This window comes from Lonchura striata, chromosome 28 (genome assembly GCF_046129695.1).
Source record: "Lonchura striata isolate bLonStr1 chromosome 28, bLonStr1.mat, whole genome shotgun sequence".
NCBI classification, from domain to species: Eukaryota; Metazoa; Chordata; class Aves; order Passeriformes; family Estrildidae; genus Lonchura; species Lonchura striata.
Window position 1 is genome coordinate 1,649,306 of NC_134630.1, and position 14,681 is coordinate 1,663,986.

Genomic DNA, 14,681 nt, shown 5'->3' on the forward strand with positions numbered 1-14,681 from the left:
GGCATGTCCTGGCAGGCCGGGAGCAGGTCCTGGCAGGCCGGGTAGGTGTTATGGCAGGCAGGAGGCATGTCCTAGGAGGCAGAGTAAGCAAGCAAGTAAAGAAGCAAGTAAAAAGGCAAGCAGGCTAAGCCTAGTAGGAATCAGGCGAAGGGACTTGGCCGGAGTTCGAGCGTAAGGCTCGGCAGGACGTTCGACCTTACCTCGGCAGGGAGACCAAGCTTCCTAAGCCTAGTAAGGAGGTTGGGCAAAATGCCAAGTAAGAATTGGGGCGAAACCTCCCCAGGGTCCAAGCTTAGAAAGTCCATCAAGAAGTCCAAAAAGAACAGAAAAGCAGAAGACAATATATGTGAGTGTGATTAGTGGTTATCCTGAGCAATGGATAGAGATAAATGCCAAGAGTGGGAGGTTAGCTCGAAGAGATTAAATTCAGTCAAGAGATTTAAAATACTAAGTTGTGGGAAGGAGCCAAATGAACTATAGTTGCATATCTGTATATTCCATTTTAGAGGGGGGCACCATTTGAGGTATTTTTTTCTTTTCATTTTGAGGCCTGGAAATGGGAACAGGTTGTAGCAAAGGAGCAGATCCTTCAAAAGAGAAAGCAAAGAGGATTCTCCCTAACAGGCCATTAGGGCAATAGTTAGACCAAAGGGATTCTTGGGAGACCACAAAAGGTTTAGACAAGAGTACAGAAGTATGGCCAGAGTTAAAATTACAGGGAGAGTGGCCGTGGTATGGAACCCAATATCAGTAGATGTATAATCAGCTAAACCAACACCTAGAAACCCTAAGAATATATTTAAGGAGGGAGGAAGAAAAGGCCAAAACCAAAGCCAGAATTATGGTTGCAGTTGCTCAAGAAAGTGTAAGAGTAGAGAAACCACCAGCACAGATGTCTAAGTCAAGCTGGAATAGATCAGGGCTATCAAAAGAGACCAACCAGCACCATCATATGAGACAAATAAGAACTTCAATGAGTTTAGGAAACCTGAAGCTTCACAAAGCAACGGGAGGTGCTATTACTGTAGTGGGATGTGTCTTATATTTCAGTTTGATAAAGCAATGCATAAGGAACAAGAAGTCTTAGAAAAGATTTCAAGGGGAGATGACTAGAGGTGTTAGGGGTTCTATAAGCAAAGAGATCCAATCAACCATCCAGAAGAGCCCTTGGTAAACCTTAAACTCCCCACTATAAAGATTCTGAGTTCTTAGTTAACATAGGGGCAGATAAATCCAGCACAAGTTACCAGTAATAGTCACCATTGGGAAGAAGGTCTGAGAGGTTTTAGAGGTGAAGGGAAGGCCATTTAAAGCATCTATAGCCAAAAATATAAAAATCAAGGAGAATTCTTGACAATTTTTGGCAGACTTTATCTACCTGCCAAATTTAAAAAGTAATCTCTTAAGAAGAGACTTGCAAGTCCAAAAAAGGGTAAGGATCATCCCACGAGATAAAAAGATAGGAGTTCAAGTTGTGAATTGACCTACTGGGGAATCCAAGGTTTGTACAACCACTTTTTATGGGAGAATTTATGTATTAGAGTGTATGACCTGGCAAAAGCAGTCACAAGAGGATGTGCAATTTGCCTGAAAAACTGACCAAAAGGTAATGAGAAAAACAGCACATGGGGGAGGAAAACTTGCTTTAAGACCTTTTCAGAACGTACAAGTAGATATCACTGAAATGCCCTCTGTGCAGAGGTACAAGCATTTACTGGTGATAATAGATCATCTCACTCACTGGGTGGAGGCTTTCTCAACCAAAAAGGAAACTACGCAAAAAGTTCCAAGAATAATCTTAGAAAATATCATACTTCAATACGGGCTAGTCAATAACATTAACTTAACTGAGGTCCACATTTTGTTGCTCAAACTTTGCATTATGTAACAAAAAGCCCTGGGGATAGGGTGGAGATTGCACACCCCATGGCATCCTCAGAGCTCGGGAAGGGTAGAAAGGATGAATAAAACTCTTAAAAATGTAATAACAAAATTAATTGAAGAGACAAAAATGAATTGGCTCAAGTGTTTACCTCTCGCTCTCTTGCGCATCAGAACAAGACCTCAGTCCAACATAGGGGTTTCTCCTTATGAAATGATGTTTGGACTCCCTTTTCTAATCACCCCTTTCAGTACTGCAGATTATTCAGAAGGGGAGGCAGCAACTCAAAAATATTTAAAAATCATAGGAAAATCCCTAGAAGGCCTCAGAAAGAAGGGGTATCTTCCCCAGACCTCCCCTCTGGATACCAATGCCCACAACATCAGTCCTAAAGATTAGGTGTTAATAAAATCCTGGAACACCACCACTCCACTAACCCCCAAATTCGAAGGACCTTTTCAGGTGTTACTCACCACACACACTGCAGTGTGAACCAAAGAAAAAGGCTGGATCCATATCCCCAGAGTAGAAGGACCAGTGCCACCCCCAGACGCCAGACCAGACCCAACAAGGTCACCCACCTCCTCTTGTGCATAGACAGTAATTAAGACTTAAAATTTACTTTAAAAAAGACTTGCTAGCTGATATACGGTAAGGTAGTAACCGCTTCTGAGTTAAGGTACCATGCTCAAAGTTTAAGTACTTTGTAACTATTTAATAAGAGTAAGTGTCCTTTAGAGGGTCACCCAACCCACCTCCTCTTGTGCATAGACAGTAATCAAAAAACCAAAATACTTAAAATTAGCTTTAAAGAAGGCTTGCTAGAAGCTGATGTACGGAATTAAGAGAATTACCCAAAGAAGCTAACCCTCAAAAGCCAGAGACTGTAAGTTGATGCGGGCTTAAGCCGGATCAAAGAAATAGAGGAGGAATTTGTTATGAACAAAACAGCCTGGCTGGGACACTTGGCTCGAACTAAGGACTGACATTGAAATGTTAATTACCTAATTGCTCCTGGGAATCACCTACATCCCCACCCAAAATAGGACTGGGATGCAAAATAATCCAGTGGAATCATGAGAAGGGGTTTTGGGGATGAAAAACACCCCAAAATGAAAAAGAGGGGCACAGTGGAGGGGGCTGGATGGGTGTGCTGGTTGGGGAGAAGGGAACCAGATCCCTGGTCTGTGTTTGACCTGTCACCATAACCTGCAGAGGACCAGACTGGACTGGGCTGTGGGAAGCAGGCACAAGGAAAACAGACACTCTTCCTGCTGTTACCAGGAGGGAAGGAGAGGGATAGCTGCTGCTGGATCTCCGTAACAGGCTCTGCACATCCCCCCACCCTTCGGCTACCAGTGTGCCAGGAGGAAAGGAGAGAGGACGGTCTGCTGGGACTTCAGATACAGACTGGACTCCTCTTCACCTCCAGCTACCAGTGTGCCACGGAGACTCCAGGGACAGACTCTGCCGCCTTCTCACCCTTCAGCTGCCCGAAGAAGCTACAACACCCCCCCGCCGAGCTGACTTTTTAATAAAGAGCTGAACAACAATAAAGGCATAGACCCTGTTCATTTCACTTTCCCTGGACTGTTTCCTTTCCCTTTCCTGAATACCATTCAACCTGCTTCAGACTGGGACTGGGAAACACCAAGGAACACTGAGACCCTGCGCTCTGTGATCTGCAGCAGCCATCCCCAGTGCTGGAGAGCAATCCCCAGCACCCAGCGACCACTCCCAGGAGAGACTCTCTGGATTTGTTCATCTCTTCAGAGTGGTGAAAGAGTTTTGTTGTCATCTGGTGTTGTTCATTTTTTGGAGCTGGAAAGTGTTTTGTTTGTTAAATAAAAAGGTTATTTTCCACTTCTCTCAGAGAAAATTCTTCCCAAACCAGGTTGGGAGGGAGGGGAGGGGAATGGCCATGGGGGTTTTTTTTCTGGGGGCTACTTCCAGAGGTTTTCTCCCAAATTTGCCCTAAGCTAGGACATTTACACATTGGGATGTTCTGTGGTGTGGAATATCCCTCTGGACAGTTTGGGCCAGCTTTCCCAGCTGTGCTCCCCCTAGCTTCTTGTGCAGCTCCTCACTGGCAGAACAGGAGAGACTGAAAAGTCCTTGACTTGGGGTGAGCACAACTGAGAAACAACAAAATCAGTGTGTGGTCAATGTTATGGACAAATTCAATTGGGGAGGCCAATTATAGATAAATCAATTAACAAGAATTTATTAAGCAAGCGGTATTAAGCAAAAGAACAGTGCTGGGCAGCCGGGGAGTCTCCGCTCTACCATGGTGCGTCCTCCCCATTTGACCTTTTTGTTTTTATAGTCCTTTTTTTTCTTTCTTTTTTTTTTTCCCCCAGTTGATGTATTTTCTCTCAATGCACTCTGCGCCTGTGCTATTGGTTGCTAGGGGGTCTTTTTTTCTGCCCTTGGTGGTCATAGGGATGAAGACTCCTCATCTTCCTTGCAGATTGTCCTTGGCCGAAAAGTTAACTTGTATATAATTAGTTACACAGTCTTCTGTGCTAGTTGCATCTGCACAATTCTTAAGCAGGATACTTGCTGTTTTCCCCCCCTCCTTCTCCCACATCTTGAAATTTCATACTCAGTTCAAATTCTTATCTCCTTCAATGCTTGTTTTGATGAACAAAGACCTTTTTATTTATTACAATCAACATTATTCTCTTCATGAATCAAAAAACCACAACGATGTACCAGCCACTGGGAACAAAATTAACTCTGGGAGCCATTGTGCAGCTGGAAAACTGTAGCAGTGGGAAAAAAAGCGAGATGGACGCCCTTATGCATCCAAAGGAGATTGCTTTATTGTAGAAATCAGCCCCTTTTTACACCTTTAGTTTTAACCTGACATAACTGAAACCAACCAGATTTAACAGAATTTAACAGAAAGAAGGCACCCATTGGCTGGTTTAGCTGCCATGCTGCGGTCCACGTGTCCTACCATCCAATCAGCTTCCCGCTCATACTCTGTCATGCTTCCTCCAGCCAATCAGCTTCCCGCTCATGCCCTGTCCATATGTTCCTCCAGCCAATCAGCTTCCCGCTCATGCACTGTCCATATGTTCCTCCAGCCAATCAGCTTCCCGCTTATATGCTGTCATGCTTCCTCCAGCCAATCAGCTTCTCGCTCATGCGCTGTCCATGTGTTCCTCCAGCCAATCAGCTTCCCGCTCATGCGCTGTCCATGCTTCCTCCAGCCAATCAGCTTCCCGCTCATGCGCTGTCCATGTGTTCCTCCAGCCAATCCCAGCCTCACTGCAGCCGCCTCAGCCCTCAGCTGCTCCCTGCAGCGGTGCCTTTCCCGTGGGCCTGCTGTGAGCGCCGGCCTGAGCCGCTCCCGTGGTTACTGCCCCGTACCCCGCGGCACACAGCGACATCACCGCCCTCACCGACACCCGGCGGGATAACTCCGTGACTGGAGTGCTGCAGGGGGTGGCTGCAGATTCAGAAGGGACAGGCAAGGAAGTAACCAAGCTGGGGTAACCCTATGTGTGAATGCTTTGACTGGCTTGAGCTTAATGATGCCAATAATAAGGTTAAATGCATAGGTTTATGGTTAAGGATTGGGGGAGGAACACTGGCCATCACAGACTGACCAACCAGGAAGAAGAGACAGACAATACATTCTATAAGCAGCTGGAAAAATCCCCACAATCACCAGTCCTTGTTCTTGTGTGGGACTTCAATTTACCAGATGTCTGCTGGAGACACAACACAGTGGAGAGAAAACAAGTCTATGAGGTTCCTGGAGTGCATGGAAGAGAACTTCCTGCCACAGCTGGAAAGTGAGACAACCAGGGAAGCTGCCCTGCTGGGCTGGTGGGGGATGTGACAGCTGGGGCCATCTGGACACAGCGATGATTAAGTGACAGAGTTTTTGATACTGGAGATATAAGGAAGGAGGACAGCAGAACTGCCACCCTGGACTTCTGCAGAGCAGACTTGGGTCTGTTTAGGAGACTGATTGAGAGTACCAGCCAGGTACAGGAGAGGAGGTCTTAGGGGACAAAGGACACCTGGCTGGTCCAAAGCTCCCCGGGTGTAGAGGGCATCTTTTGAATCTGCCCAATCACTCAATGCCCTTCTGGAATTCCAGGAGTGACAGACAGTGCTGGCAGGGGTCAGGGTGTGGAAAGGAGGAGTGATTGACACACCTGGGAGGGCACCTTCAGGGGAGAAACCAGGGTTCTGGCATAAACCATAAAATCACACCACAACATACGTGAATGGAAAGAACAAGATGCTTTCTGGGCAGGGGTACCAGAGAGCAAATTGTGTCAGTATTCAGGGAATCCATACACATACATGCTTGTGACTGTAGACTGTCATGTATGTACCTACAGTAGTGACCTCCTCTCTCTGCCAGTCCAGGACAAGGCACCAGGCTGAATTCCAGCAGCCAGGCAGATCTGTACTGTACTGAACTACAGCAGCACAGCAGGAGAGGTCCTGGGCTGGAGTGGCTGGAAGTTGTGGCTTGTCTTGACATCTGTCCACGCTCCAGGTCTCTGGGTTGCATGGGGGAAACTGAATCCTGCTTAACTCCCAGGGCTTCCAGCTGGAGATGAGATGCTTGCACTGCTTCAGCTGAGTCCCTGCCCTGCACAAGATTCAGCCACCACATCCCTGTCATTGTCTGTGTGTCCTTGTTTTGTTATGGGTCGAGGATACCAGAGACCAGAGGGAAATATTTACACCTTTTGCAGACATCCATCTCTGGTAGGACAAACCTGCTTTCAGAATCAGTCTCTCCTCTCTTTAGATGATTGGTGATTATTTCAGTCAGTTAAAAGATGATTTATTGAGGGTGACTCTACTGCCTGTCAGGAGATGTCAGACCCGGAGCCCTGGGACATCGCCAGGGAGGCCAAAAGGGGTGAAGAATGTGGCATCTTGGGCTGGCAGGGTGTGAGTCTAGGTGTGTACCCAGGGGTGCCAAGGGCTGTCCTGAGCAGAGTCTGTGTGCCAGGGCAGAACCTCTGCTGTCTGCCAGGGTCAGCATTCAGCCAGGCCAGGGAGCTTCCCAGAGTGCTTTGGGGAAAAGCTGGGGGTGGGAGGAACCATGCTAGGAAGGACAGAATCCTGTTTCAGTTGAGAGGGTGCTATATGGGCCAGGGCAGTTCACAGCTCCCCATCATTCTCAGGACACTTCTGATGGCAGTTTAGAATAAGAATATCAAAGCAGGTGTTGAATGAAAGGGAAGGAGTCTGTGTGTTGTTTTTCTCTCCTCTTGGTTCCCTGAGTCAGCAGACTGCATTTTGGAGAAGGCACTGAGACCTCAACTCTCATTAAGACTTGGCTGCACGGCTCCTCAGGCCTGCACACACCTCTATTCCTTGGCAGTGTGCTGCTGCCAGGAGGTCTTTGCAGGGCAGTGCTGAGCACTCAGCAGGTGGGAAGGGGTCTGTGAACACTGACAGGAGGAGTCCTAGGAACCAGAAACAGCTCCTGGCAAAGACATCTCCAGGCAGCAGAGACATAGGCAGGGAAGGAGAGGAAAGTACCACCCAAAACGCCTTGGGAGAAGCAATTCAGGCTCTTCCCTGCCATCCCCTACAGTGCAGATGCCTTAGCCAGAGCAAGGTTACCTGACAGGAGAGATACCATGACCAGCCAGGGGGTATTCTCAGGGCGAGCCCCACATCCTACAGTAATTTTTCTTTGCCTAAAGAATTGAAAGGCATTGAGCACTGGCGCAGTGTAGCAGCGTGGGGTTTAGATAGTGGTTGCTGCTACCTATACCTATTCACCAATAAGGATCTCCTGTGGAAAAGCCACTTGGGTAAGCATTCAGGCAAAGCAGTCAAGTCCACACACACCACACTCACCACGGCCAGCTCAGTGAAGAGAGGCAGAAGGGCCTTTTGTATGGTCAGTTCCAGTGAGGCTTATTTGAGCAGGCCAAAGGGAAACCAGAGACAAAAGACAAGGCCATGTGCACTGCACAAGGTTTAAGTAGGGGAGGGTACAGGGGCAGTACCAAGGGCAGGGAAAATGGCATTGGCTTTCAGAGAAGATGGGGTTGGTCACCAGGGGTACCACAACCAAGCAGGAAACAGGGAAAGAAGAACCCAGGGGAGGCTGGGACATATGGGGGAAGGAACTGGGATGGGTCAGTGTTAAGCAAGAGTCTGTGAGGAAGTCCTTTTCATCTGCCCAGGTGGGTCAATTCTATGGTAAGTCTCTCCAAGGCAATGCTCTGGGGATTTCCCTGAGGGGGAAAGATTCAGAGGATTTCACAGCTGCAGGTTGCCCAGGGCAATGGCAAAGTCACCATCCCTGGAGGGATTTAAAAGATGTGTCGAAATGCCACTTGGGCATGTGCTTTAGTGGTGGTCTGGACAGTGTTGGGTTAACAGCAGGACTTTTGGCATTGGTACTTAAAGGTACTTCCTAATTTAAACAATTCTTTGCTTCTAAGCCCCTGGTCTGTTCTCCCACCCACCAAAGTCACTGTTGTTAAGGCTATTGGTACAAGGATGAGGTACCTCCTCAGCAGCCCAACCTCTGATGAGGAGATTCTCCCTTGTGCCCATATGTCTTCCCTGACCTGCATTCACTGGCAGGAGCATTGGGGTATTTATGTTTCCTTCTTTGTCACCATCTCATCTAGGGTCTCCTGGTGCTGCAAAAAGTGAGGCTTCAATGAGGTGAACCACCCTTCATAGAACCCAGAAGGTCCTTTGTAAGACTCCTTTCTCCAGGCTGAGGCCTTCAAGATTCCTCAGCTGCTTCTCATCAGACTTGTGCTCCAGACCCTTCCCCAGCTCTGGAATGCTCCAGCCTCTCAATGTTCTTCTTGTCATGAGGGGCCCAAAACTGACTCCAGGATTTGAAGTGAGGCCTTAGCAGTGCCCAGCACAGGGGGACAGTCACTGCCTGAGTCCTGCTGGCCATGATAACCAGTCCCTAAATGCTTACCCATAAAATGTTGCCTTGGTCTTAATCCATCCCCAGGCACAGCTTGATCCATTCTAGTTGCTCTCTCATGTAAAGAGCAGCTCCAGCCCTGCGCCTTGCTGACCCATCTTTCTTAGTGTGTAGCTGTCCACACCAGCATTGCAGTCATGCCAACTATCCCACCACATCTATTAATTGCAATGGGACAATGGCCCTGTCACCACACACAGCTCTCTAATCCTCCCCATTTTCCCCCATGCTGTATGCTTGGTCTACAGGCAGTTCAGATGTAATGGAGCAGGCAACCTTCCCAGGAGGGGTCCAAGATGATACACAACAGTCATACACACCCCTGAGGTGGTTGGTCTTCTGCACTCATCTTGGGAGGCCACAAAGAACATTTGCCACTGCTCTGGGGGTCCTAGCTTATTCCTTGAGTGATGGTCGAAGCGCCCCCAAGTCATTAGTTTAAAGCCCTGGCGTCCAAGGTGTCCAGCCTGCTGTCATGTTCCCTGGCCTCTTCTTGACATGTGGATCCCATCCCGCCCTAACAGGTTGTAGTCATTGAAGAACTTCCTGTTGTCATAAAAGTCAAACCCCCATGATAGCACCAGCCACAAAGCCAGAAATTTATTTGCATTATACATCTATTCCTGCCTATGCCCTTTCCTCTTATAGGTAAAATGAAGGAAAAGATTACTTGGGCACCAATATTTTTCACTTGGACCTCCAGGGCTTTGTAATCTTTCTTGATTTTGGCCAGGTTCTGGCTTGGGTGTAATTTGTGCCACATGGAAGAGCAGCAATGGAGAGCAGTCTGTGCTCTTGAGAGGTTGAAGCACCCTCTCAACAATATCTCAGACCTCAGCTGCCAGAAGGTAGGTTACCTCACATGGCTCTGTGCTGAAGGCCTCATGGTCCCCTTAACAGAGTCACCCACTGTGAGCACTCATCATTTCTTTTACAGTGTCCCCTCTGTGCTTCTAGTACAGTTTCTCCTTGCAGACCTTGCTCGTGGGTGTCTAGAGCTGCTAAAGTCCCACTTCTGGGTCTGGTGTGATGCTGGAGGGTGGAGACTGAAGCACAGCCCTACTTCTGTGGGTCAGCAGCTCTGAGGTGCCTCATTCTCAGTGCCTGCCAGAGGAACATCGTTCTGAAACCACCTGTCCACATCCATCTCAGCCCCTCTAATACTGCACAGCCTTTTAACTGTTTCCTGTTCCTGACATAACAGATCATCAAACCTGCACACACCTTATGAAGGTATTTACCTTTTCTCCAGGAGAAAGGCCTGGGCACTTGTTGCAACTCACCACCTGTACTGAAGTCTCCTTCCTTACCAGTTGTATCTGGGTGAAGCCTTCCCTTGGGAAGGTCCATGCCTGCTGGACACCAGTTGACTGGAGTATGTGATGTGAAATCATGTCTGAGAAAGAACACACTGCTCTCCTCCCTGTGCAGGGGGAACCTCCCCTACAGCAAAATAATCTGGAGTTACCCATCTCACAGTGTAGGGTATCGCCAGGTCACAGGGGAACTCATCCCCAGGGTTTGTGCTGCTGGCAGGTGTAGGCAGCCATAGACCTCTGTGATGTATGAAGGCGAGAGACACAAGCTAGGTGCAAGTGAATTTACTTCATTTGCAAAGCTCACCCATTTATATCCTTAGCCCAAAAGCTATTTTTAACTGCAAGTTTAAAACTAATCCCAGTTCCACAATAAATCTGTCCTCTTGACATTTTATATTATTCTTTCCAGAGTCGTGAGTCAGTAGAGCAGAAAAACAATTTTGTTTCAAATTTCTTCATGTTCTGGGTGAAGTGGTTCAGTGGTTTCTTGTTCATGGTGTAATTTGTTCAAACAGGATGTTGCTACCACTGTTCTTTCTGTAACCCTTTCCTTACCCCAATAGACCTGTCGTGCTGATGTGACTTCATTGGCTCCAGCAGGATGCAGTAAGCCATTTTCTCATAAGTGCCTGCAAATCCCACAGGCTTGAAAGGATCAGGAGACGTTGCTCAGAGACAATGATGCTGACACACATACAGACAAATGACACCAAAGTAATTTCATTGTGTACATTTTAAAAAATCCCTGTTCCTGGAACATCTTTTCAGTAGAAGTTGCATTCAACAGAACAAGGAGGAGAGTTGACAACATGAGTTGCAACTGGAGAAATTCTGACCAGAGAGAAAGGATTAGTTTAGACCTTTGAGAGAGATGCAGCATTGGACAGAGGTCCAGAGACATAACAAGATCTCTGTCCTCAGAAACCCGACACAACTCAGCTGAACAAGGTCCAAAGACACCAAAGACAGCCCTCAGGTAAACCCAGCTCTGAGCTGTGGTTTCTGCCACAGAAACCTCCACAGGTTCCTCCTAACCTCAATCCTTCTGTGAGTATGAACTACCAAGTTCTCCTAGAAAAGCCTCATCTCACTCTCTCCCATTTATCACAGTCATATTTTGAGAGGTCCCAGGACTCAGACAGAACCAAAAGTGGATTGTTTTTCTCTCAGACAATACCAGTGGAAATGTGAGGATGGAAGCACCCTCATCAACACTGAAAAATGCTACCCATCCCTCTTCATAATCCAGACAGATCCAGATCTGTTTGGGGGTACTGATTTCAGGAAGGAGAGTGCGATCAGGAGAGGTGAGAGCTAGGAAGTACCCTGCCAACAGCCTCACTGCCCAGCTGCTTTTCTCTGGCTTAAATGCAATATCATCCTTCTTTTTGACATCTTCCGTAGAGACCCTCCATGGCCCATCCTCCTTTATCCATCACCTTGACCTACCAATACTGTCTCACTGAAGGTGAAGCCATCAGAGCCTAGCACGCAGCAGCATGGGTTAAATCTCTCAGGGATGTCCTGTTGTGTCACCTCATTTCACACTTTTGCCATCATCAGACAGGACAAGGTCCCAGTGGGCTGTGTCTGGATCCAGAACCATGTTCACTGCAGATGAGGTGGAACCAACACATCAGGGCAGAGCTCACCTCAGGGGAGCTCTTGGCTGGGGCTGTCTAAGGAAGAAGCAGGGTGGGAGAGCTGGCAGACTGTGGCAGGGGAAGGTGCGCAAGTTCACAATGTCGGTGCAAGAAAAGGAAGCAGAGAGAGAAGAGGATTGTCAGCAAACCTTCAGGCTGAAGATCGTAGATATGTGAAATGTGAGGACACAGTTCACTGAGGACCAGGACTGCCCAGGTTTGCCTGTATGAAACTGGGGCATGCACCAAATGAACAAGGAGTTTGCTGTTACGCTTCCTCTCCTTATGGGAGGGTTGACAGAACCACCCCAGGTCCCACCAGCAACACTGCAGTAGGGGAACAGCCAGGAAGGGAGAATAAAGCAGGGGAAATGATTCAGCACCCTGAAAGATCAAACTGTAATTACCTTCTTCTATAGGCACTGTGTATCTTCTCCGTGTTTAAAAACAAACCAAAACAAAACAAAACCACCCACAGCTGAGAGATAATCAAACACACTTGTACTGAATTAGCTCAGGGTAATGATATGCCAGTGTTGCTGCCCAACTTCTGAGTTGTTATCTCTGTCAAAATCATCCCACAGTGTGTTGCTTCAAAACTTCAGTGTGTGACTACGTGAAAGGGCTCCATCCATTTTCTACAAATACAACCGTGCTGCTGGTCCTGATTCAGATATAAGTTTATTGCCAGTTTGTACTTTGAAAACTGAAGGAATTTTCTTCTCAGCATAGAATAATTACAGGGAATAGCATAAAGCCACACAGAGACCAATGGAAAATAACTTTTCTGAAACAAGTACATCACTTCCTTACATTTTCTTCCTATTCCAAACCACAACAGTATCCAAACCATTTCCATCCCAAATGTCCCCCAGAAATAGAACCCATGAATGTTTCCATTTGAAGATTTCTCCAATTTCTAGAAAATTGAAAGTAAAACTTACCTATTTTTTTCTGATGCTTTCCCATGAAGAAAAAGAAGGAAATGCAAATAATTTAAAAAAAAATCCCTTCCAGCAAGCACTGATTAACCCCCAGCATGTTAGAATCATGCACATGGCAGAAGGTCTGCAGGGTCTGGATATGCCTCAAAGCATGTGCTGCTGCAGTGCATTTTGGTATATGCTTAGTCCAGTTCACCCTTGCATCTCTGCTCTGCTCTATTTCCAGCCCCATATCAATCATCCAGTGAAAAATAAGCTTTCCTGTGACACAAGGGAAAATAAAAAATACATTAAATATCTGCAGGTGCTAAAATGAGACATAAGGATTTCTTTCTCACACTAAACATGTAGGGACAGGATTTCACAGCAGGGGAGACTAAGGGCAAGGGTTAGTTTTCCCTTTTTCATTTAGTTCCAGTGTTTATTTCAGCCAGGTGTCTGTAGAAACTCTGCCACACTGAAGGCTGCTCCTTTTCCTCCCAACCTGCACTTCCCAGTGGAAGTGACTGATTTAGGAGCACATCTGCACGAACCCGATCAAAATCGCAGCTGTTTGCACGCCGAAATGGAAATAGGATGGAGCTGGCGTGTGCTGAGCAGCCGCTGGGCCGGCGCTCTGTGGACTCTGCTGAGCGCAGCTCCCCGGGCAGGGCGGCAGGGCGATGCCCTGGGCTCGGCTCACCTGGTACCGGTACTGAAGGGCTGACCCCTGCTCCCGTCCCACCTCTGCTGAGGATGATGCTGCTCTCCACTGCAGAGCCCCTTCTCATCCAGGGTAGTGTCTTCCCAGTGGGACGGGAGCTGCCACCCACAGAATCTTGCGACAGCACCGGGGACCGTGGGTACAGCTGGCTGAGCTGCAGGACACCCGGAACCCCCCAGCCTCGTGGCGCTCCAACGCGATGGACGGAGCAGAGCCACGGGCTGCGGGAACAGAGGAACGCCAGGTGAGCCTGCGGGGTGCTGGATATTGGAGGATGTGGTGGTTTGGCTGTTTCTCTTCCCGACAATGACAAACTTTGACACAGGCAAATCAAAGGGATTTTTCAGACAAGTATCACCTGGAGTCAGGACATTTCTTGCAATCTCATTTGCATAACATAGAGATCTGCTCTGGAGGCCAGATGTGTGGCAAAATAATGCACAGGCCTGTATATTAAAACATAAATGCACGAACTACAACATTCTTCTTTTATTACCCAATGCCTAATTTTTTTCTTACACTTACTTATGTGAAGAAAACAATAGAAAGAACACTTCTGAAGGAGGAATCATATCTCCTTATGGCCACTTGGTGAGTAATTTCACCTCTCTGAGACAATCTTGGTATTTTCAAACATGGGACTTAAGAAAACCCTACTTCCCAAGCAGCCATCTCAAACTGCTTCTGGGCAGGAGGACAGGGAAAAAATGCACTGGCTGCAAGCAAGTAAATTAGAGGTACCAGGGACATGAACTACAGACCTGTCACCTTGAACTCTACTGCAGCCTTCATGTAATCTAAGCCATGTTGAACAAAACAGGTGTAATCTCCCCAGTAGGAGAGTTGGACATGGAAAATTTTCAAGTGTGTGCTGCCCTGGGCAGTCCATCCTTCAGCAGCTCAGTGTGCCCTTAGTATTGAAGCATCTGCTCCCCATACTGGTCCTGTCTCCCCTTGTAGCGATACACAAAACCAGGTCACCTCCGTGTCCTGTGCATGCTGTTCTGGGGAGAAGCAGCTGGGCAGTATAATGTTCCTGCCCTTGGCCAGGTGATGGGGTTGGAGTGTCCCCTCATGTTGAGCAGAGCCTGGAGAAACACCTGGAGGAAGGAGAGAGAGCTGTGAGTTTGCCATGGCACCTGAGCTCAGGCACAGCAGGTGCTGCTCACCACTGTTTGTGTGCTGCTAGGCAAGGTGTTGGAGTCATTTTGTGATGGTACTTTATTCCCTAATCATCT

General features: G+C 47.6%; 1 pseudogene; it reads right to left on the reverse strand.

The window, feature by feature from the left end:
- Positions 1-5,169: 5,169 nt before the first annotated feature.
- LOC110469490 (butyrophilin subfamily 1 member A1-like) lies at positions 5,170-14,414 on the reverse strand (annotated as a pseudogene).
- Positions 14,415-14,681: the final 267 nt, after the last annotated feature.